Raw genomic sequence first — 26,124 nt, forward strand, 5'->3', positions numbered from 1 at the left:
TCGACTTGTCCGCACTGAATACTTATCTCATTGTGCCAAAATTCAAAATGCTGACCCTACAGCAACTCCTTCCCATGCTGGGCAAGGGGTCTTGGCTGGTAACTCTAGACCTCAAGGAGGCATACCTGCATGTCCCTATCAGACAAAGTTGCAGAAGACACCTCAGATTTCTTGCAGGTTCAGAGCATTATCAATTTTCAGCATTGCCCTTTGGCTTATCTACTGCGCCCAGAGTATTCACGAAATGCCTGGCATCAGTAATTGCACACTGCAGACTTCAGGGGATTCAAATATACCCATATCTGGACGACTGCCTTATACAAGCGGACAGCCAACAAACTTTGGTAAAACACTTGAATTATGCCATCCTCCTACTTCAGGCCTTGGGATATACAGTCAACATTCACAAATCAAGACTTGTTCCATCCCAAAGGATAATTTTTCTGGGTGTGAAACTAGATACAACCACCCAAATGGCTTTTCTCACGGAAGAAAAACAGACAACTACCGGATTATTTAAAAAATCTGACAAGACAAACTCAGCTGACTGCAAGGAAAATCCTGCAGGCCCTGGGTTACATGGCATCTTGCATTCTTCTAATCCCACAAGCAAGGCTACATATGAGGAAACTACAATGGTACCTAAGGAGTTTATGGTGTCAGCACAGTCACAGCCTAGAAGCTTTGATACCACTCATTCCATGCCTTCAAAAGGAATTTCTGTGGTGGGCTCAAGCAAGCCAGTCAAACAGGGGTCTGCCCTTCAGCAAACCAATAATCAGCCAGACCATTACAACAGACGCTTCAGACCATGGATGGGGAGCACACATGGAGGGCAGATGCATTCAAGGACTATGGTCACAGAAAGAATTCCGCATGCACATAAACCAAAAGGAAATGCTGGCTGCGATACATGCAATTGAGGCCTTCAAACATTTGCTGCATCAAGGACACCTGCTAATAAGGACAGACAATACCACAGTTATGTGGTACATAAACAAGCAAGGAGGTACCCATTCCTACCCTCTTTGCAGGCTGGCAATGAATCTTTGGGAACTTTCCCTAAAAATCAATATAGAGCTGCAATCCCAGTTTGTGCCAGGAAAAGACAATATACTGGCGGACAGCCTAAGCAGAAATATCATGGATCCACACGACTGGATGCTGCACCCAGACATCTTCCTTCAGATAACACAATCATGGAGGAGGCTGGACATAGATCTTTTTGCCTCCCACCACAACCATCAGCTGAAGAAATTCTGCTCAAGGACATACCACCCACAAGCATGGATAGTGGACGCCCTCTCTTTCAGCTGGAATACTCTAACAGTGTATGCATTCCCACCTCTTCCATTAATGACCAAGGTCTTACTGAAGATCAGGACAGAGCAGCCCAAAGTGATTCTGATAGCTCCAGACTGGCCCAGACAGCACTGCTACCCACTGTTAAGGAGCATGTCACGCACAAAACCGTGGCCTCTACCACAGTGGCCACTTCTTCTGACACAACACAATTACAAAACTCTGCACTCCAGCCTGAAAACCTTGCAGCTGACAGCCTGGAGAATACCTTGACTCCTCACCAGGATAAGCTATCCAAGACAGTGAAGGACATCATCATGGAAGCTCGCCGGCCTTCCACAAGAAAGGCATATGTAGCAAAATGGAAAAGATTTCGCACTTGGAGCACCACAAAGGGCCTAGATGTGACCGTGTTGAACTTGGCACATATCCTGGAATAATTGGCAGAAATGCTCCACAATGGCCTTTCTTACTCTTCCATAAAAATTCATGCTTCAGCAATTTCAGCAGAATACAATACTGATCCACCTGTCTTCTCTCATCCTCTAATAAGGCAGTTTCTAAGGGGAATTAAAAACAACAATCCTCCAAAGAAACCACCAGTGCCTACATGGGACCTTAACTTCATGTTAGAAAAATTAACTCTACCTCCCTTTGAACCAGCAGCATCTTCAGAACTACAGTTCCTGTCTTGGAAGACTGCCTTCCTTCTGGCCATAACCTCAGCAAGAAGAGTATCTGAGTTGCAGGCCCTCATGGCAGTGCAACCATTTCTTATTTTTCATCAGGACAGAGTCTCACTGAGAACCAATCCTTCATTCATGCCAAAGGTGGTATCCAGGGTCTCACTGAACCAAGCTATTCACCTGCCTACCATCTTTCCAAATCCACAAAACAAAGGGGAGAAACTTCTGCATACACTGGACATTCACAGACAGTTGCGCTACTACTTGGACAGAACCAAGACTTACAGAAAAACTGACCAGCTGTTTGTAGCATATGCTGCTGTGTACAAGGAAAAGCAATTTCCAAACAGACAATTTCAAAATGGATAGGGAATTGCATTCGATTCTGTTACTCTTTTCATGGCAAAACTGTGCCAGCTAACATTAGACCTCATTCCACCAGAGCCACAGCCACCTCCACAGCCTTCTTAAGAGGGGTGGCTACCAAGGACTTTTTAGAAGCTGCTACATGGAGCTCCATGCATACATCTTCCAAGCATTACAACTTACCCTTATATTCCTGATCCAGAGCAGGCTTTGCTACGGCAGTCCTGCAGGGCATTTTAGCTACACCATCCCTTTCTTAGATCCTACCTCCCCCAGTTTAGCTATGGTATTCTACCCATATGTAAGGACTGCAGATGCATCCTTGAAGGACATAGTACAGTTTTGTACCTACCATAAATGTAGATGTCCGATAGGTATGCATCTGCAGTCAGGTTTACCCTCCCTCCTTCCCCTCTGTGGTATTTCCTGGGTACTTATCCCTCTTATAGCTAGCTGGGGTTGTCTGTTATGGTGTATTTGTTTTATATTACTGTGCATGTTTGGAATTTTTTGCATCTCTCCAAATTTAGCCTTCCTTAGAGGGCACCTGGCATCTGTTGCAAGAAAAACTGAGGAAGATGGCGTCGGCTGACGCTTTTATACCCCAGGCGCTCTGATGTCGGGGAGAGGGCGACATCAGCCGGACCCAGACTTTGGAATCCGGCCGACCGAAGGGCTGCCTGAGGCAGGACAACCCATATGTAAGGACTGCAGATGCATACCTATCAGACATCTACATTTATGGTAGGTACAAAACTGTACTTTCTTCGCCCTACTGATATTCGACACAAACCGACGACTTCTTTCGTATCTTCAGTTCTTTCTATAACTACCGAGTTTCTAAGGTCCAGGGTACGAACTACACCTAAAAAACTGATCAGCCAAACTCAAGCACCTGCTTTCATGCCTCAATCTCAAATGCTTAAAATTGCGGAAGACCTTATCATGCTTATTAGGGGAAGCCAGCCTCCCCCTTTTAAAAGAAAAAAAGACTTGTCCCCAGCAGTTTTATCTGACCAAGAGTCCAATGACTCCGAGGTTTCAGAATATGAAGACATGCCCTTACCTGCTTATGAGGATTCAGATGCAGAAAAATCCATTCCCTCTGCCTCTCCTCCAGAAGATTTTTCTTTTGGTGAAACCCTACATACTTTGAGAGAACATTTCTATTGGGAATGCCAGGATTATCCTCAGTCCAAAAAGAGACTCAGGGAGTTTTTAGATTTACCACAGCACAGACCCTTAGCTATTCATCCTGTCCTGGATGTTGTGGATGATGTTTTCGTAGAATCTAGCTTAACTGCTCACACCCTACCACCTACTTCCAGGAAACCTGACCAGAATTAGAGTCCCTGACACTCACAAATTTATTTTCAGAAATGCTACTGCAGTTCCAGAGGTCATTCTCCCAGGGACCTAAAGGAATAAACCAACCACAGCCAAGAATCCCACCCCTTTGGACAGGGATTCCTGAGTTTTAGGCAGATGGGGTAAAAAAGTATACACTTCTGCAACTCTTGCCATTAGAGCACTAAATTGTCAGTTCCACATGCTGAAATACCAGCAACATACAATGGAACTCCTAAAACAAAATGATCTACCTTTCCAGCTTGTGCAGAAAATAAAGAATTACAGGAGCTTGTGCATTCTGCAAACCAAGTTACTAAGCACACTTTGCAATGTGGCTTTGACGCCCTAGAAGCATCCTGCAGGGCAGCAGTCACAGGTTCTGTGCTTAGAAGGTATGCTTGGCTTAAGGAACAGACCTTGCCAGACCACGTCAAATAAAAACTATTGGATGCACCCTTGTACAAAGACAGTTTGTTTGGCACCAAGGCAGAAGAGGTTTTAAAAAAGATGGAAGAAAAAGCTAAATCTATGCAGACAGTTGAAGACTTCTTGCAAGTCCAGCCTCCGAGGTTCAGTAGGCATTGCCCCTCCAGGCACTGGTCCTTTCCTGCCCCTTCAAGGCCAGCTCAGACAAGAGCTAGGGGAAACCTGAACCCCCAGACAGCAGCTCCAGGAAATGCAGAGATCTAAGCAATGGAGTTCCTCCACATCAAAAGCAGGGAGTGCTAAGCCACCCCCTTATGGAAAGAACTCACAATGACTTTACAACTCTACCCCTTCCCTCTGCCCACATGCTTGTGCCCCTAAGAGGAAAACTCTCCTTTCATTCAAAAAACTGGGCTTCCATCACCAACGACCGATGGGTACTAAACATAGTGTCCCAGGGATACAAATTTTATTTCCACACACTGCCAACCCCAAAAGGGTTCCCAGATCTTCCTCCAAACCAGTGGGCAGAGGCCCAAAACTATATCCATTCCCTGCTCTCCATGAGGGCAGTACAGCCTGTTCCTGCAGATCAGATAGGTCAAGGTTTCTATTCCATTCTCTTCCTGATACCCAGAAAAGAGGGCACCTGGCACCCAATCCCAGATCTTTCCATTCTAAACACCTTCCTGGTGATACCAAAATTCAGAATGCTCACCCTCCAGCAGCTGCTCCCTATGCTATCCAAGGATGCTTGGTTAGCCACCCTAGACCTAAAAGAGGCCTATCTACACATCTCAATCAGGGATTCTTGCAGGAAATATCTACGCTTCAGGGTAGGATCTTCCCTTTGGCTTATCCACTGCTCCCAGAGTTTTCACAAAATGCCTGGCTCCTGCCATTGCTTTTTGCAGACAAAGGAATATTCAAATTTTCCCCTACTTAGACGACGGCCTGATTCAGGCAGACAGTCAGGAAAAGGTGTTACAGCACCTGACCTTTGTAAAGGACTTGTGACCTTCCTGGGATGCACTATAAATGAAACAAAATCCAAACTAGTCCCCACTCAAAAACATTGTATTCCTGGGAGCAAGCCTGGACACAGCATCCCAGATGGCAATCCTTACTCCAGAAAAGCAAGCCTGTCTGACAGGCTACTTCTCTCAACTAGCCGCCAGAACCCAGTAATCTGCAAGGAAAATCCTGCAAGCTCTAGGGTTCATGGTTTCCTGCATTCTACTCATTCCATATGCCAGACTGCATATGGGGAAACTTCAGTGGTACTTAAAAAGCCTTTGGTGTCAACACTCTCAGGACCTGGAAACTATCATACCTGTGATACCCTGTCTGAGGAAAGATTTTCTTTGGTGGGCAGCAGCATGCAACCCCAACAAGGGCCTTCCCTTTTCACAACCCCACGCCGCCCAGACCCTAACCACAGATGCATCAGATTATGCCTGGGGTGCACACCTGGACAGCAGGTGCATTCAGGGCCATTGGAACCCAAATCAAATGCATGTGCACATCAACCAAAAAGAATTGCTAGCTGTTCAGCATGTTCTGACAGCTTTCAGACCCCTACTGTCCCCAGGACCTCTACTTATCAAAACAGATAACACCACAGTGATGTGGTGCATCAACAAGCAGGGAGGAACTCACTCCTATCACCTCTGCAGGCTAGCCATGACCCTTTGGCACACGGCTTCAGCCATGCAAATTCACATGCTAGGACAATTCCTGCCAGGCTCCCAAAACTCTCTGGCAGACAACTTTAGCAGAAACCTCCTAGACCCACACGAGTGGCAGCTAGTTCACCGCACCTTCAACCTCGTAACCCAGAAATGGGGCACCCCGAATGTGGACTTATTTGCCTCCCATAACAACCACCAGCTCAGCAAATTTTGCACCAGGGAACCTCACTGCAAGGCCTGGAAAGTGGATGCCCTATCCTTCCAGTGGGTAAACCTCTCGATCTATGCATTTCCCCCTCTATCTGTTCTCACACGAGTGCTACTCAAAATAAGGGAGGAAAAACCAAGAGCAATCTTGATTGCCCCAGACTGGCCACGCCAGCACTGGTACCAACTGCTGTGCAGTCTGTCACCCCTGCCTCCTTTTCACCTACCTTAGATCCCAAATCTCCTCATCCAACAGAATGGGGAATTCATGCATCAAAACAGACAACACCACAGTGATGTGGTACATAAACAAGGGAGGGAACTCCTCTCCCTCCCTGCAGGCTAGCCATGACCCTTTGGCACACGGCTTCAGCCTGAACCTGGCAGTCTGGCTTATTCCCTGACCTCTCCTCCAGTGGCCAGCATAAGCAAGCAAGTCCTGGACGTTATACATGAGGCCAGATGCCCTAGCACAAGAAAATCCTATGCTGAAAAGTGGAAAAGGTATTGCACCTGGATCTAGGCTATGGGAGCTGATGTAGCACAGCCATCCCTACCTCTCATCCTGCATTACCTAGCAGACCTACTGCACAGGGGCCTATCCTTCTCCTCTTTTAAAATTCATGCCTCTGCCATTTCTGCTCACTACAGCCCAGAGCCACCCCTCTTTTCTCATCCTCTTATCAAACAGTTCTAAGAGGGGCTAACAATTTAAGACCACCCAGAAGAGCTCCTACTCCAGCTTGGGATTTCAATTTTGTGTTGGAAAAGCTCACTCTACCACCCTTTAAGCTTGCAGCTTCAGCAGACTTAAAATTTCTCTCTAGGAAAACAGCCTTGCTTCTGGCCATCACTTCAGCTAGAAGAGTTTCAGAGCTACAAGCACTCATGGCTTTGGAACTTTCTTCATTTTTCATGCTGACAGGGTCTCCATCAGGACTAACCTAACCTTCATGCCTAAAGTGGTGTCCAGTGTGGCTCTCAGCGAATTTATTCTTTTGCCTACCTTTTTCTCCAACCCTCAAAATAAGGGAGAATGATCCTGCACTCTTTAGATATGCACAGACAGCTCAGATTTAACCTGGATAGGACTAAGCCTTTTAGGAAAACTGACCAGTTGCTAGTCAGCTTTACAGCAGGGGCAGAGGGCAAGGCCATTTCCAAACAAACCATCTCCAAATGGATAGCACACTGTATCCATTTATTTTACAAACACCACGGGAAGCCAACCCCACAGGGGGTCAGGACACATTCCACAAAAGCAACCTCCACCTCTGCAGCTTTTCTCAGAAGGGTCCTTACTAGGGATATCCTGGAGTCTGCATCATGGAGTTCTCTTCATACTTTCACCAAGCATTACCACCTGACTATCTTTTTCAAATCCAGGGCAGGCTTTGCAACCGCAGTCTTGCAGGGCATACTAGCTATCTCCAACTCCTCTTGACTGCATCCACCCTTTACTTCAGCTTTGGGAATGAACCCAAGTGTGATGACTGCAAAAGTGAAACACGAAGAACATAATACAGTTGTGTACACTTACCATAAATGTAGATGTTTGAGTGTATTCACTGTTGCAGTCCTGGTTTCCCACCCCCCCTCGTCTTTCTGTCTGTCTGTCTGTCTGTCTCTCTCTCTCTCCTTCATTCTGCAAGGATTTTTGGTATTTACTTTCTACCTGGACAAAAAAATAATGAGAAATAGGGAGGGACATATTTTAAATATTTATAAACTTAAAAATATAAAAGAGTAACAGGCTAGAGTAACAGATTTGTTTACATATAAGTCTGAAAAATGTCTGAACCTGAAACTCAAATGCATCATTATTTAGTGACAATCCCTGACATCATTCCAGTTCCGATGATTTGCCAAAAAAGAGAGGAACAAGCCAAAAATATAAATCAAAAAGCTGGACATTCTGAGAAAATCTGTACAGTTGAGAGGTATGCTTTCTACTGGTGGTATACTGCGGTGGCGGTGCTGTGGTAGCATTGTCACTTTACAGTAAGACGTTGTCCGGTTCAATTCTCAGCAAGAGCTTCTTCTGTGTAGAGACATGCATGAATGGGCATACCTTCGTTGAAGGTTGTGCATCAGGGCTGGCAACTAGGCATGTAAAAATCTACTGCCAATCATTAGCGGACCGGAGTTCCACTGTGGCAACCCCTAACCGGGAAAAGCCGAAAGACGCAACAAATTTCTACTGGTGGTGTTCTTCCACCATAACCTAGCTCCCTATTTTGGGACAAAAAAAACTGATGCAATGGTGTTGGCTGCCTGATTTTATGCCACCCACGACCTGATGTCAGTCCTGGAGCGACAGCAGTCGACGCAGAAATACTACGCCTCTGGTATTCAGGTCGACTGAGGGCTACCCCAGGCAGGATAACCCAAGTGTGATGACTGCAACAGTGAATACACTCGAAACATCTACATTTATGGTAAGTGTACACAACTGTACTTTTCCTCTTCCCTACAACATTATACTTGGAAGACAGCATTGTTGCTGACTCCTAATTCTGCCAAGAGTGTTTCTGAACTTCAAGAATTCCTGGTAGATCCATCTTTTTTTTTTTCCCACTGGGAAAAGGGTGTCTCTTTGTACTAGTCCTTCTTTTATACCCAGAGTTGTTAATGATTTGTCTTTGAATCAGTCTGTTCATCGTCCTTATATTTCCTTCTCCACAGAATTGTAGTGAAAGGTTTATTCACACTTTGGATTTATATGGACAGCTCAGACATTACTTAGACAAGACAAAATGTATCAGGAAATCTGAGCATTTTTTTTTCTTTTTATGCCAAGAAATGGGGTTTGGTGGCATCTAATTAAAACTTCTCCTGGATTTCTAAGATCATTTCCTCTTGCTCTTCTTTTCATGGCAGACAGCTTTCTTCTTTTGTTCATACTCATTCTACCAGGACAGTGGCCTCTTTTAGATCCATCTTGGAAGTTGCTTTTTGATCTTTTACACTTTCACCAAACATTACAAGTTTGATGTCATTTTTAAGGCCATGGCAGGTTTTGCCGGAGTCATCCTTCTTGGGTTTTTGGAGGGCTCTTCCTCCCATACTTTACAGCAGCTTTTTGTGAAGAATTCTGCAACAATAAGGAAGGACATAGTACAATTGTGTAAGAATTTACCATAACAGTAGGTGTCTTACATGTACTTAAGTTCACTGTTGTAGTATTCCTAACGTATGGGATTCCCTGTCATGGGTAGCCCAGTATCGACCAGTACACCAAAGCCTACTGTTGCTTTAAGGTAAGCCAAATGTCACACACATGCTCCTCACATAGCGTAGACGATAAAGGTGATGGACCATTCTCATAACTAATTGTATATTGAAACTTCATCAGAACTATTCAGTACAATCAGTTCCCTGTTTAAATATATTCAACAACCAATTATGATGTTCATCGTGTTTCACTGTTGCAGTCATTACAATTGGGTTATCCTGCTGGCAGGCTACCCGCAGTCAGCCTGAATTCCAAAGTCTAGGTCCGACGTCGGTTGCGGTCACCTCCTCCCTGACGTCAGTGCGCCAGGGGTATAAAAGATGCAGATGACGCCATTTTCTTCAGTCTTTCTTGCCACGCGGTGCCCGAAGCAAAAGCAGTTCACAAGTGCCGGTCGGCCGACTCCTGAGATTTTCGTGTTCGAATTTCAGATCCGAAGTCTTCATTAAACGCTAAGTACCCCGTTGGGGAAACTTTTTTCTTGCTCCAGACCGATGTCAGAAAAAGTTAATAATTGTATTTCTTGTGGGAAGCAAATACCTCATAAGGACTTTCATTCCTACTGTATTCCTTGCCTAGGCCCAGACCACGATGTTGCTAATTGTAGGTTCTGTGCTAGATTTAACCAACGCACTATTAAGCGCCGGTACGATTTTGCATTTCACTATTTTGGCAGAAGATTTAATTACACAATGTCGTCGGATAGCCATCCAACTACCGCAATTCACAAGAAACGCAAGGAAAAAGAAAAGGACAAGCATCCGAGGTCCAAAAACTGACCAGGCTTCTTCTAAGCCAGTCGCCGGTTCGCAGGTTCTCAGTGAGGTGCTTTCGCAGCCCCTGACATCTGCTACGTCAGAGCCGCAGGCCGCTACCGATTCCCACGTGGAGCCGACTAGGCCGCTGGAAACTCAAGGTATTGGAACCTCGGAAACTATTCCCTCAGATGGGTCTGGAGCCGCTGAGCAGGCATCGGCTTCTGAGGGTGTTTTCAGGCCAACACAATTATATGTAAAAACGACTACAGCTTCAAAGGCAAAGACTAAAGCACCTTTAAAGACAAAGAAACAAGTACAGCAGCCACATGGAAAAGCCTCCATGCCTAAAAAACAGATGCTCAAAATGGCCGAAGACCTAATTACTTTGATCATGGGTTCCCATCCCCCTCCTGATAAGAGGCCTAGGCAAGAGACATAATATGAATCTTAAGATCAGGTTTCCATTTCATCTGATTCCTCTTCTGATTAGGAATACTCTCTTCCTCCCTATGAGGATTCTGATGCTGAATAATCTATCCCTTCAACCTCTCCTCTTGAGGATTATTCTTTTGGGGAAACTCTGCATACCATGAGGGAGCATTTTCACTGGGAGAGCCAAGATTATTCAGAATCTAAGAAAAGGCTCAGAGACTTCCTTTTACTGCCTCAGCACAAGCCCCTTGCTGTTCTTCCTGTATTAGACATTGTAGATTATGTTTTTTCAGAGTCCAGTCTGACTCCTTGCCTCCAGCTCCTGTTAAGCCAGACAGATACTACAGGGTTCCTGATTCACATAAATTTCTTTTCAAAAACCCTGCTGCTGACCCAGAAACTAGCTCTCAGGGTCCCAAAGGGGTCAAGGCTTCCACTGCAAAAAAACCTATCCCTTCTGACAGGGATTCTAGGGCACTGGACAGATGGGGAAAAAAGATTTACACTTCTGCTACCTTGGCTGTAAGGGCTTTAAATTGTCAGTTTCATATGCTTAAATGTAAGCAATATATTATGTCACTGCTTAAACAGAAAATGTTGATAAATTCTGAATGTGCAGAAAACAAAGAAATGCAGGATTTATTGCATGCAGCTGAACAAGTTGGAAAGCATATGTTGCAATGTGGTTTTGATACTCTAGAGGCCTCCTGCAGGGCCGCTGTTACAGGTTCTGTCATCAGGAGGCATGCTTGGTTAAAGGAACAGAATCTGCCTGATCATGTTAAAGCAAAATTATTAGATGCTCCATTGCAGCATGATACCTTGTTTGGTGTTAAAGCAGAGGAGGTGTTGAAGAAAATGGAGGACAAAGCAAAATCTATGCAAACAGTCAAGGATTTCTTACAGGTACAGCCTCCAAGATTTAGCAGACACTGGCCTACAGAGAATTGGTCCTTTCCAGTGTCAGACAGGCCACAAAGGGGTAGATACAGACACCCTAGAGGCAGGTCCCAACCCCAAGGCACATACAGGCCTAAACAATGGGATGCTTCTACCTCCAAAAGCAGAGAAGACAAATCACAGCCATACAGGAAACAGTCCCAATGACTTCCCCCTGTCTGCGCCAAGCCCTTATCTTCTGGCAACACTTTGAGGGAAAACTAGCACTTTTTCAACAAAATTGGCACATACTAACCCAGGACAAATGGGTCTTGAACATAGTGTCACAAGGCTACAAGTTTCGCTTTCGTACCCTGCCAAGGGCACACGGTTTGCCAGACCTGCCAGAAAATCAATGGGCAGAGGCACAAAAGCAAATTTCATCCCTCATGGACATGAGGGCCATTCAGCAAGTACCAGAGCAAGAGCAGGGACAATGATTTTACTCAAGACTGGACGATAATTATAGAATGTACCTTAATACCACACTACAGTTACAGAAGAAGAAGAAGAAAAGGAACAAGTGAAGTGCCCCAGTCCAAACAGGATACTTTTGCGCCGGAGCCCGCTCGGCGGTTAGTAGTCAGTGAGGCGCCCGCCTCCCAGCCGCCAGTCCCACTTCAGAACCGATATGGTCACACGACCTCACATGGTGAGCCAACCAGGGAATTTGTCTTTGTGCTGCGGGACCCGGACGGACGCTCCTTCTCAGCACAGGCCTTCCTCCCCTGATTCCATGCCGCATCGCTCCTGATGAGCCTCTTGTGGATGATGCCTTCTCTGATTCCGCCTGAAACCTGATTCCATGCCGCCTTGCTTGTTTCCCTGATATTCATTCCCCTCAATTCTTATTCAAGAATCAATTTGCTGATCCTGAAACTTCTGCACAGGGTTTATTCTCCCTCTAGGTTGCTCATCCCCTGCTAATTCCTATCCCTCAGAAATCTTTCAATTGGGTTGAAAAGGTTTATACTTCAGCTACCCTTTTTGCTCTGGACTACTCTTTTATCTTTTTTACATGTTGGAGTGTTCACTTCAGTTTCTTTTATCTGTTTTAAACAAAGGTTTTCTACCTTTCCTGCATGTGCTGAGGACAAGGAATTACAGGATGTGTTGCATGCTACTGAACAAGTTAGCAACAAGTTAGCACAATTGTGTTTTTGATGCCTTTTCAGGAGCTTTAGAGCTTTCTGCTCTGGTACTGTTATCAGGAGACATGCTTGGCTTATAGGACTGTTCAGTTGAGCATGATTTGGCTTTACAAGGCTAGGCCCCTGAGTTATTATTAAATTGCTAGATGCCCTTTTCCAAGAGAATTAAGACTGTGGAAAGAAGAAAAAGAAAAGAAAAAAGAAGAAAGAAAAAAAGATTTCTCTCCATAATACAATCTAGATTTTACAGAGACAGGCCCCTCAATTTTTCATTTCTTTTTCCCTCCTCCCACCTGGGCAACCTCAAACAGGGCCTCAGAGAAGATCAAGCACAGGGCAGGGCTCAGGCCTCTCAGATCTAGAGACAGGACTGCTTCTTCACCTAAAAGGGGAGAAGACAGAACCCAAAAGCAAACTCAATGACTCCTCTTCCTGATGCCCCTCTCCTCCTTTCCCTCCTGCTTCCCTGATGAAAACTTTCTCTTAAAACCTAGGACAAATACTTGTTACCCGAAGGGAAATATGTTAGGCGTGATTTTGAAGATTCTGAGATTTTTCCTCTTCGCTGCGCGCCTTCCCTTCTGGCCATCATCTGCTGCCAATCAGTGGAACAGGACAGAGGCCAAGTGGGCGCTTTGTTAGCCGCTTTGCCAGCACATAGAACACGTTCCACAAGAGGTGGGGAAAGGTTTTTTTTTAGACTTTCTTTTTTCCCAAGAAAACAAAACAAAATTTCCTGGACCCTCCTCTCCTTCCCTCTCAAAAACACCTTTTTTGGAAATTCAAAAAAATGCTTACACTTCAACAACTTCCAACTTTGCAAACTTCTCACAAGATACTTGATGGGTACATTTGACTTACTTAGGAACTACTTACATATCCCATAAGGCAACAATGCAGAAAGTAATTCAGATTCAAGGCAGGCTCGAGACACTTCCAATTCTCCTCTGCTTATTCTCCTTATCATCTCGCCCAGAGTTTTTACCAAATGCCTGGCTCCAGTAGTACACTGCAGACTTTTCAGGGGTCAGGATTTACCCCCCATCTGGACTCTCTGTTCAATTCAGGCACACAACAAAGACCTTCTACTTTCAACACTGCATTTTGTTCAACGTCTTCTCTTACTACTGGGAGGGTCTTCATTTTTTTAAAATTCAAAATTATGCTTGCATTTTTTTCAATTGTGATCCTCCCATTTTTTCCCATCCCACCAGTTGGTCATCAGAGAGGAGGAGAGGAGAGAGAGAAGAGAACCTCCTAGAACCTCTCCTCCCTCTCCTTGGGATCTCAAATGTCTTGGAAAAGCTGACTTTTGCCTTTTTGAGCCCTGCCTCTAATGGACATTAAGTTCTTATCCCCCAGGATTTTTGGCATTCATTGAAATCACGCTATACTTTATTTTGCAAACAAAACAAGAAAAAAAGAAATCAGCTCAATCTCTTTTATTTTTTGCTTCTTTTTTAAAGTGGTTATATTTCTAAGCATTTCTTTTCAAACTATTTCCAAATGGATTGCTCATGGAATAAGATATTGTTACTAGAATGGAAAAACCGATTCAGACTCATTCTGGAAAATAAGAGCAGCTGCAGCAGCAGCTCAGCAGCTCTCAGAGTTCCTACCATGACATTCATTCAAGGGCTGCCTGCCTGCTGCTCTGTGCATTTCTTTTTCCAAGCACTATAACCCTTTGTACTCTAAGTTCAGTTAAGGCTTTGCTGCTGTCTTGCAGGGTCCTTTTTAGCGGCTCCTTCTACTTCATAACCTCCTTTTCTTGGTGCCCAGAAAGGAAAATGCCTGGAGACCAATACTGGACCTATCTATTCTAAACACATATCTGGATATTCCAAAATTCAAAATGTTGACTCTGCAGCAGCTTCTGCCCATGCTGGGCAAGAAGACTTGGCTTGTGACTTTAGACCTAAAAGAGGCATACCTGCATGTCCCAGTCAGACAGTCATGCAGAAGATACCTCAGGTTCATAGCTGGCTCAATGCACTACCAATTCTCTGCAACTGCCCTTTGGCGTATCTACTGCACCCAGGGTCTTCACAAAATGCCTGGCTCCAGTAATTGCATTTTGCAGACAGAGGAATACAAATATATCCTTACTTGGACGGCTGCCTAATTCAAGCAGAGAACAAGGACATTCTACTACAGCATCTGGTGTTTGTAAAAAGATTACTAGAATGCCTTGGATACACGGTAAACTAAAAGAAATCTAAACTTGTACCCTCGCAAGAGATAATATTCCTGGGTGCAAGCTTAAATACAACTGCCCAGATGGCTCATCTCAAACAAAGGCAACTGACTACTTATTTCAAACTGTTGGCAACAAAGGCCCAGTTATCTACAAGAAAAATCCTGCAGGCTTTGGGCTTCATGGCATCCTGCATTCTGCTAATTCCATATGCATCCTGCATTCTGCTAATTCCATATGCAAGACTGCATATGAGGAAACTTCAATGGTATCTAAAAAGTATTTGGACTCAACATTGTCACAGCCTGGAAACAATAATTACCCTAATTCCCTGCCTGCAACAGGAGTTTCGATGGTGGTCAAAGGCCTGTCATCACAACAAGGGACCACCATTCACTTTACCCACAGCCAGGCAAACATTAACAACAGATGCATCAGATTATGCCTGGGGAGCCCACATGGCAGGAAGATGTATTCAGGGCACATGATCCGCAAGCCAAATGCATCTACATATCAATCAAAAAGAGATGCTAACTGTTCAGAATGCCCCGACAGCCTTCAAGGACCAACTTCATCCAGGACAACTGCTGATAAAAACGGACAATACCACAGTCATATGTGGTACATAAACAAGCAGGGAGGCACTAATTCCTATCCCCTTTGCAAACTAGCCATGACTTTGTGGGACACAGCATTGACTTATCAAGTACAGCTGCAGGCACAATTCCTGCCAGGAAAGATAAATACTCTGGCAGACGAACTAAGCAGAAACCTCATGGATCCCCACAAGTGGAAATTGGATCCACAAATATTCAACATAAAAACAAGGAAATGGGGATGCTCGGACATAGATCTATTTGCCTCCCCTTACAACTGCCAACTACAGAGATTCTGCATAAGGACTTATCACAAGCAAGCATGGAAAGTGGATGCTCTGTCTTTCAGCTGGAAAAACTTAACAGTATATGCCTTTCCTCCACTGCCCCTACTCCCCAAGTTACTCCTAAAGGTCAGACAAGAGAAGCCAAAAATTATACTGATTGCCCCAGACTGGCCCCGCCAGCACTGGTACCCAATCCTAAGGAACCTGTCTCAATGCCCAGCCTGGACATTACCTCAAATTCCTCACTTACTGCCCAACAAAGCAGTCAGATCCTGCACAGCCAACTCAAGACCTTAAATCTGGCAGCATGGCAGATAATGTAGTCATTCAAAACACCCCTCTTTCTAAAGCGGTGATGGATGTTATTTTGGAGGCCAGGAAGCCGAGTACCAGAAAATCTTATGCTGAAAAATGGAAGAGATTCTGTGCTTGGAACCAGGCACAAGGAATTGACACGATTATACCAAATATTCCTCAGATTTTGCAATACTTAACTGAGATGCTGGACAAAGGCCTATCCTTTTCATCAATTAAGATTCATGCCTCTGCCATTTCAGCTCATTACAATACAGAGCCGCCTGTTTTTTCTCATCCTTTACTAAGGCAGTACCTCAGAGGAGCCAAAAACTTGAGGCCTCCAAGGAGATCACCAATACCTGCATGGGACCTCAATTATGTCTTGGAAAAACTCACCCTGCCTCCTTTTGAACTAGCCGCTACAGCTGATATAAAATTTTTATCTTGGGAAAACAGCTCTGCTCCTAGCAATAACCTCTGCAAGATGAGTCTCAGAGCTACAGGCACTCATGGCTGTGGAACCTTTTATAATTTTCCATCCTGATAGGGTTTCTCTGAGGACATACCCGACATTTATGCCTAAGGTAGTGTCCAGTGTGGCCCTTAACCAAACTGTTCACTTGCCTACCTTTTATCCAAACCCACAGAATAAGGGTGAGAGACTTCTGCATTCTTTGGACATACACAGACAGCTGCGCTTCTACCTGGACAGACCAAAGGTTTCAGAAAGACTGAGCAATTACTAGTGGCATATGCTGCAGGATTACAAGGAAAGGCTAACTCAGAGCAGACTATTTCAAAGTGGATAGGCCACTGCATTTGTTTCTGCTATTCACAAAATGGCAAATCAGTGCCTAAGGCCATTAGGCCACATTCAACCAGAGCAGCAGCCACTTCAGCAGCCTTCCTCAGAGGAGTACCAACCAAAGACAGTTTAGAGGCTGCAACCTGGAGCTCCGTGCACACTTTTACAAAGCACTATCACTTACCACTCTCCTCTGAATCCAGGGCAGGCTTTGCCACTGCAGTTCTGCAGGGCCTCATAGCTGCTCCTAAGCCTATTTAGATCCAATCTCCCAGCCTTAGCTTTGGGATTCAACCCAATTGTAATGACTGCAACAGTGGAACATGGTGAACATAGTACAGTTGTGTACCTACCATAAATGTAGATGTTCGAGTGTATTCACTGTTGGAGTTCAGGTTACCCACCCACCATCCCCCTTATCTTTGTTGGAACTTATCTGTACTTCTCTATTCTATACACCCTATGTGGTGTATTTGCTGGTAGAGGAAAGAATAATTTACTTTGGTGCATGTATGCTTTATTGACATATTTTTAGCCTACCCTTTTGGGGGCACCTGACATCTGGGGCAAGAAAAACTGAAGAAAATCGCATCGGCTGCATCTTTTATACCCCTGGCGCACTGACGTCAGGGAGGAGGCGACAGCAACTGACGCTGGACCTAGACTTTGGAATTAAGGCCGACTGTGGGTAGCCTGCCAGCAGGATAACCCAGTTGTAATGACTGCAACAATGAATGCACTCGAACATCTACATTTATGGTAGGTACACAACTGTACTTTCTTAGTTGCATTTAAAGCTGTACATACTACATTTGCACTTGTAGCATCCCCATTAAAATCTCCTGTTTAGATCATGTTTCTTTCGCCCTTTTTTCAAAACCGTATATTAACAACTGAAAAAATTAATTGTAATATGGTTTGTGTTGTGTACCGAATTTATCTACCAACTCTTGAGTTTAATTCCTCAGTTAAGTTTTTGGGGATATCCCCTCTCCCTAAACATATCCTTTGCTGTTTCTGTGGTGGTGGCAATTGTATGCACACTATTTATTTGGTAATTCTTCAAGGCCAATGTTTTCAATCCTTGGAGAAATCCCAGAAAGTGATGGCTGTCTCTTCTGGTTTAGGATAGCATTCATCTTCCAGGCTCACATGCACTACTGCATGATGCATCGTTCAGTTTTGATGGCTGCCTGGGACTTTGTGATGCTGTTTATGTGCTTGAGGAGCCTGGTGTTTTTATGGATTCAGATGTCGCTGGCTGCAGATACTCCAAGCACTCACAATACATTTCTTGGATCCAGTCCTGTGTTGCAGGGCCCTGAACTGTGGGCAGTGGCTAGTAACATCCAGACAAGCCTCCCATTCTTACAGCTGTAGCGAAGCTTACTTTGGACCCTTCATATTTCAAGAGTTATAGTTTCCCTAGTGTAGGTGTTGTATATCAACAGCTTGAAGCTTTAAGCAGTTTTCTTCTGTCTAATCTTCTGCAACTAAACTTCCTCCAACTTCTTCTCATGTACTTACTGTACATTTCACCCCTGGCTAACCTCTCTCCTATTCTTCTTCCTTCTTTCTCTACCATTCTCGCTACTCACCATTCCCCTCTTCTGCCCTCTAGTCCTGTCCCTTCTACTGTACTCTCCAGTTGTATTTCCATTTCTCACTACTTACTCTAATTGCATTCTGTTTCACTTTGTCCGTACTTTGCATAACCTTCACATTGCTTAATTATTGGAGCATACATATTTTCCCTAATTAGGATTTACTTTATTTTCTAATCGTAATCTAATCAGTGAGTCCTACTTTTATTTTAAGCATTTACTCCATGCTGCCCAATTTACTTTATGAAATGTATAATTCTTATGTTGTAAGTAACTTGTGTTTTTCTCTAAACATTGTATAATTGTCTGTGGAGCTTTTCTTTTGTAGCCTGCTCTGAAAATGGGCTTTTCACGCAGTCAGACTATCCCTGTAAACAAATGTTAAGTAAAAAAAAAAAAAAAAGCCTTCTTTTGATGAGTGATATATTTGTAGTAGCTCTCTTGTTATCCTTTCTTAACCAGCAGATACTTTTTAAATCTCTGTTTAGCTAAAGTGATTGCTGCTTTCAGTTCCCTAGTTGTAGAGTTTAGCCTCCTTTTTTTATGTTAGTCCTGTGTCTTTTGTGTATGTTATAGCTCTGTTTTTTCACCCTAAGTCTTATAAGGTAATGATTTGACCAGTGGGGTAAAACGGTCTTGAAGTAGCAATTTCTTTCTGATGACCAAGTTCATTTAGTGTAGTAGTGAAGTGGTCCATGGTCAGAGTTATCCAGTGGCTGTAATACTTCAGTGTGTGTCACAGTGCCAGGGCTGTCTGTGAAGTAATTAACCCAGTTAGTTTGGGGTTAATTAAAGTCAGCTGGTACAGTCACAGGATTTACCTGCAACTGAATGAACAGATACTATAGAAGAAGATTTTGCTCCATATTTGTACTCCGCTTTTCATACCATGTAGTAAGTTTGATTATAAGGAAACTACCAATATTATGAAAATCAATAACTGTGGTTTCAGTGTCAGGTTTTGACAAAACTAACTGACGAAGAATACTGTTATTCCAATAGTATTCAGATTTAGTTTGTTATAGTCATTTGTGACATATACCAAGGAATTTATAACTATATAATTTTGTACTGAGTTTGTCAGTTGTTTGACTCATACTCCTGACATTCTTGTAATAAACTGTCATAAGCTGATCAAGTCCAGCTTTTCTGGGCAATTACATAGTAAATAATTGTGTTATTTCTTAAAAAAAATTCTTTATAGATAATTTTTGCAAAAATAGTTTACCATCATTATAGCTGATGTACATTCTTTTTGATGCAAAAGAGGAGCTGTAAACTCTTTCTTCAAAGTTGGTTATTTGCAAAATATTGCTGAGGCAGTCCAAAGCCAGTTATTAAAGTACTTGGCCAGGGATGAAGCTGTTTGGCCCTAGACTGTGACAGGGTCATTATTTGTTATGCAGTCCACAGCAAAGTGTAAATGTTTTCCAGCTTGTAGTCTTGCTTCTGAAGTAACTACAAGTCTTGTTAGTGGAGCAGACTACATTTCGTGGTATGCATTGCATCTCTCTGATGTGGTGTGTGTGTGAGTGGTTGCTGATGTGTACAGTTATACAAAATAACTGGGGGATAGTCTGCCTTAGCCAGTATGAGAACATGCTAATAGGCACAAGCAAAAACACAAATACTGGGGTGTGAGGTAATGTCTTATCATTAAGACGTATGACAGGATGATGTTCATCGTGTTACACTGCTGCAGTCATCACACTTGGATTATCCTGCCGTCAGGCGGTCCCACAGTTGGCCAGAGTTCCAAAGTCTTAGTCTGGCGTCGGTTGCTGTCGCTTCTTCCCTGACGTCAGTGCTCCAAGGGTATATAAGATGCATCCGACACCATTTTCTTCAGTCTTTCTTGCCGCACGGTGCCCGAAGCAAAAGCAGTTCGCAAGTGCCGGTCGGCCGACTCCTGAGAGTTTCGAAGTTGAATTTCAGGTCCGAAGTCTTCAATAAAGCTAAGTACCCTGTTGGGAAAACTTTTTTCTTGCCTCAGACCGATGTCAGAAAAAGTTAATAATTGTATTTCTTGTGGGAAGCAAATACCTCATAAGGACTTCCACTCTTACTGTATTCCATGCCTAGGCCCTGACCACGACGTCACTAGTTGTCGGTTTTGTGCTAGATTTAACAAACACACTCTGAAACGACGTTTTGATTTTGCTTTGCACTACTTTGGCCGAAGGTTCAATTATACAATGCCGTCGGAACAACCGACGACCGCAACTCTTAAAAATCGCAAAGACAAGGATAAAGACAGGCATCCGAGCTCCAAAACCGACGACGAAGCCTAGGCCAGTCGCCAGTTCACCAGTTCTCAGTGAGGTGCTTTCACAGCTCCTGACACCCACTACCTCAGAGCCACAGGCCGCCTCCTGACTCCCACGTGGAGACAACTAGGCCTCTGGAAACTCAAGGTATTGGGCCTACGGAAACTAATCCCTCAGATGGGTCCGGAGCCGCTGAACAGGCATCGGCTTCTGAGGGTGTTTTCAGACCTTCACAACTTACCATTAAAACAACAGCCAAGATAAAAACACCATTAAAGACAAAGAAGCAAGTACAGCATTCTCCTGGACAGTCCTCCTTGCCTAAGAAACAGATTCTTAAAATGGCCGAATACCTCATTACTCTAATCAGGGGTTCCCATCCCCCTCCTGAGAAAAGGCCTAGGCAGGATACAGACTATGATTCCTCTGACCAGGTTTCCATTTCTTCTGATTCCTCTTCAGACCAGGGATACTCTGTACCCCCCTATGAGGACTCTGATGCTGAAGAATCTATCCCTTCAGCCTCTCCTCCTGAGGATTACTCTTTTGGGGAAACTTTACATACCATGAGGGAGCATTTCCATTGGGAAAGTCAGGATTATTCAGAATCCAAGAAAAGACTCAGGGACTTCCTTTTGTTGCCTCAGCACAGGCCCCTGGCTATTCCGCCTGTGTTACATATTGTGGATGATGTGTTCTCTGAATCCAGCTTATCTCCTGATTCTTTGCCCCTTGCACCAGCCAAGCCAGATAGGTATTATAGAGTCACTGACTCACACAAGTTTCTGTATAAAAACCCTTCTGCTGACCCAGAAACCATTTCCCAGTGTCCCAAAGGGGTTAAGGCTTCCATTGCAAAAAATCCAGTCCCCTCTGACAGGGATTCTAGAGCATTGGATAGATGGAGGAAGAAAGTTTACACTTCTGCAACTTTGGCAGTAAGGGCTTTAAATTGCTAGTTTCACATGCTTAAGTACCAACAATATTTAATGGCTCAGTTAAAACAGAAAATGCTTGCAAGCTCAGAAGCTCCTGACTATAAAGAAATGCAGGATTTATTGCATGCAGTTAAACAGGTGGGAAAACATACTGTGCAATGTGGTTTTGATTCTTTAGAGGCCTCTTGTAGAGCTGCAGTTACAGGTTCTGTGATTCGAAGATATGCTTGGTTAAAAGAACAGAGTTTACCTGATCATGTTAAGGCAAAATTATTGGATGCTCCTTTACAGCGTAATACCTTGTTTGGCGTTAAGGCAGAAGAGGTGTTAAAGAGAATGGAGGATAAAGCTAAATCTATGCAAACAGTCAAAGATTTCTTACAGGTACTGCCACCTCGAGTTAGCTGAAATTGGCCTACAAAGAATTGGTCCTTTCCAGTGTCAGACAGGCCACAAAGAGGCAGATACAGACGCCCAAGAGGCAGATCTCAACCCCAAGGGTCTAACAGACAATGACAGTGGGGTACCTCAACCCCAAAAGGAGGTGAGGACAGGTCTCAACTTTACAGGAAACAGTCCCAATGACTTCCCCCTTCGTATGCCAAGCACTTCCCTTCTGGTAGCCCCCTTAGGGGGAAAACTAGCACTTTTTTTCTCAAAATTGGCAAACAATCACCCAAGACAAATGGGTTCTCAATATTGTATCTCAAGGTTACAGGTTCCACTTTCACACTTTACCAAGGCTAAAAGGAATGCCAAACCTGCCACAAAATCAATGGGCAGAGGCTCAAAAAAATAATTTCAGCCCTAATGGACATGAGAGCTATTCAAAAAGTACCACAGCAGGAACAAGGACAAGGATTTTACTCATGACTCTTCCTGGTCCCCAGAAAGGATAAAGCCTGGAGACCCATACTAGACCTTTCAACTCTAAATACTTACCTGGATGTTCCGACATTCAAAATGTTGACACTTCAGCAGCTTCTTCCCATGCTGGGCAAGAAGGCTTGGCTTGTTACTTTGGACCTCAAAGAGGCATACCTGCGTGTCCCTATCAGACAAGATTGCAGAAGATACCTCAGATTCAAAGCTGGTACAATACACTACCAATTCTCTGCACTGCCCTTTGGCTTATCTACTATGCCCAGGGTCTTTACAAAGTGCCTGGCACCAGTAATTGCATTCTGCAGACAAAAAGGAATTCAAATATATCCATACCTGGACGACTGCCTCATTCAAGCAGAGAGAAAGGGCATTCTTCTAAAGCGTCTGGCATTTGTAAAAAGGTTGCTAATTTCTCTAGGGTACACAGTAAACGAAAAGTCAAAACTAGTGCCCTCACAACAGATAATATTCCTGAGTGCCAGCTTAAATACAATGGCCCAGGTGGCTTATCTCACGCCAGACAAACAAGGACAACTGACTCAATATTTTCAATTACTGGCAAAAAAGTCCCATCTCCCTGCAAGAAAAATTCTGCAGGCTCTGGGATTCATGGCATCCTGCATACTACTAATACCATATGCCAGACTGCATATGAGGAAATTGCAATGGTACATGAAAAGTGTTTGGACTCAACACTCTCACAGTTTAGAAGCAATAATACCAATAATTCCCTGCCTACAACAGGAATTTCGATGGTGGGCACAGGCATGTCACCTCAACAAGGGTCAGCCTTTCACTCTACCCACAGTCAGACAGACTCTAACAACAGATGCATCGGATTACGCCTGGGGAGCACACATGGCAGGAAAATGTATTCAGGGCAAGGAGACCACAGACCAAATGCATGTTCACATCATTCAAAAAGAGATGTTGGCTGTTCAAAATGCCCTAACAGCTTTCAAGGACCTTCTGCATCCAGGACAATTATTATTAAAGACAGACAACACCACAGTAATGTGGTACATAAACAAGCAAGGGGGCTTTCATTCTTATCCCCTATGCAGGCAAGCCATGACCTTGTGGAACACAGCTCTAACTTATCAAGTGCATTTGCAAGCACAATTCCTGCCAGGAAAGAAAAATACTCTGGCAGACGATCTAAGCAGAAATGTCATGGATCCTCACGAATGGAAATTGAATCCACAAATCTTCAGCATGGTAACGCAAAAATGGGGATGCCCAGACATAGATCTCTTTGGCTCCCCAATGAATTGCCAACTACAAAAATTCTGCACAAGGACTTACCACACACAAGCATGGAAAGTGGATGTTCTTTCATTCAGCTGGAAAAGCCTAAAAGTTTATGCCTTCCCACCACTGCCTCTCCTTTCAAAGGTACTCCTAAAAGCCAGACAAGTAAAACCACACATGATCCTGATTTCTCCAGACTGGCTACGCCAGCACTGGTACCCAATCTTAAAGAACTTAGCTCAAGGCCCACCATGGATTTTGCCTCAAATTTCACACCTTCTGACTCAGATCCTGCACGGTCAGCTCAAAACCCTAAACCTGGCTGCATGGCAGATTCATTAGTCAAACAGGCAATACCTCTCACTAAAGCTGTTATGGATGTCATTTTGGAGGCCAGGAGGCCTAGCACCAGGAAATCTTACTCAGAAAAATGGAAGAGATTCTGTGCCTGGAACCAGGCTCAAAGCCTTGACCCTGTTGTCCCAAACATTCTTCAGATTTTACAATACTTAACTGAGATGCTGGACAAAGGCCTATCCTTCTCATCAATTAAGATCCACGCCTCTGCCATTTCAGCAAATTACAACACGGACCCTCCTTTATTCTCTCATCCCTTGCTAAAGCAGTACCTCAGAGGGGCTAAAAACATAAGACCACCCCAGAGAGCACCACCACCAACTTGGGACCTCAATTTTGTTTTGGAAAAACTGACCCTGCCACCTTTTGAGCCAGCCAATACAGCTGATCTAAAACTTTTATCATGGAAAACAGCTCTGCTCCTGGCAGTAACCTCAGCACGAAGAGTCTCAGAGCTACATGAATTAATGGCAGTGGAACCTTTTATAGTTTTTCATCAGGACAGAGTTTCTTTAAGGACAAATCCTACCTTTATGCCAAAGGTGGTATCTAGTGTGGCTCTTAACCAAACCATCCATTTGCCAACTTTTTATCCAAACCCCCAGAATAAAGGGGAGAAACTTCTACACTCTTTGGACATACACAGGCAGCTACGCTTCTACTTGGACAAAACAAAAGCTTTCAGGAAAACTGAGCAACTGTTTGTAGCATATGCTGCAGGATCACAGGGCAAGGCTATCTCAAAGCAGACTGTCTCCAAATGGATAGGACTCTGTATTCGTTACTGCTACACACAGCATGGAAAATCAGTCCCTGATAACATTATGCCACATTCTACCAGAGCAACAGCCACTTCAACAGCCTTTCTCAGAGGAGTACCAACCAAGGAAATTTTGGAGGCTGCAACTTGGAGTTCAGTGCACACCTTTACCAAGCATTACCACTTGCCTCTTTACTGTAAATCCAGAGCAGGATTTGCCACTGCAGTTCTGCAGGGCCTCATAGCCACTCCTAACGCTTTATAAACCAGCCACCCAACCTTAGCTTTAGGATTCTGCCCAAGTGTGATGACTGCAGCAGTGTAACACAATGAACATAGTACAGTTTTGTACCTACCATAAATGTAGATGTTCGAGTGTTCACACTGCTTCAGTCCAGGTTACCCTCCCTGCATCCCCTCTGTCCTAGCTGGACTTATCTATACCTTTCTATCCTATACAACCTTTGTGGTGTATTTGCTTGTATCTGAAGGTATTGTTTTTATTTTTTATATATGTTTTATTAGAAATATGTATTGCCTACCTACGTGGGGGCACCTGACATCTGGGGCAAAAAAAACGGAAGAAAATGGCGTTGGATGCATCTTGTATACCCCTGGCGCACTGACGTCAGGGAAGAAGCAACAGCAACCGACACCGGACCAAGACTTTGGAACTCTGGCCGACTGCGGGACCGCCTGACGGCAGGATAACCCAAGTGTGATGACTGCAGCAGTGTGAACACTCGAACATCTACATTTGTGGTAGGTACAAAACTGTACTTTATGCATTCAGCAGTATGGTAGAGAAATACTTGGTACAGTTGCACGTCAGCGCAATATAATCCAAGAGAAGTGAAACATGAGATGTTTAAGTGGAAGGCATTAGAGGTGGATATAAATATTATTTCACTTGACTAAAAGAAGAAAAAGAATAACATGAACAGTTTGACCGGTAAGTGTACTGCAGGGATACCATAGTTTCAGACTTGCTAACAAAATGTGAAAGAAGGAAAAACAGGAACTTAAAGATAGAAGATGGTTGGACTGGATTGAGGAGTGCTTTTGTGACAAGAATGTATTACTGAAAGCTGGTCAACTTGTAGGGGTTTTGCATGTGCTCCCCATCAATGTGGACTTTAAGGCCGTCAGATTTCCTTTCACTTGCCAAACATGGTACTCAGTAGCTAGTCTAAACTATCCCTGCATGTAATCTTTACGTTTGATCTTCTGGCCTGGGATATAGCTCAAAATAATTTGCAAGCATTAATGTTATTATCCAGTTTAGCAAATAATTAAAAATAAACTTTCAAAAATGGTTATAAGTGGTGTGATATGTG

The 26,124-nt window shown here is 43.9% G+C and overlaps 1 protein-coding gene across 2 annotated transcripts in view; it reads left to right on the forward strand.

Annotated features, from left to right (window-relative positions):
- Window positions 1-26,124, forward strand: part of LOC122811120 (golgin subfamily B member 1-like) — a 2,318,314-nt gene that overhangs the window by 879,471 nt on the left and 1,412,719 nt on the right. The window lies entirely within an intron of this gene.

Source organism: Protopterus annectens, chromosome 9.part0, assembly GCF_019279795.1.
Source record: "Protopterus annectens isolate FY-2018-M chromosome 9.part0, PAN1.0, whole genome shotgun sequence".
Lineage (NCBI taxonomy): Eukaryota > Metazoa > Chordata > Ceratodontiformes > Protopteridae > Protopterus > Protopterus annectens.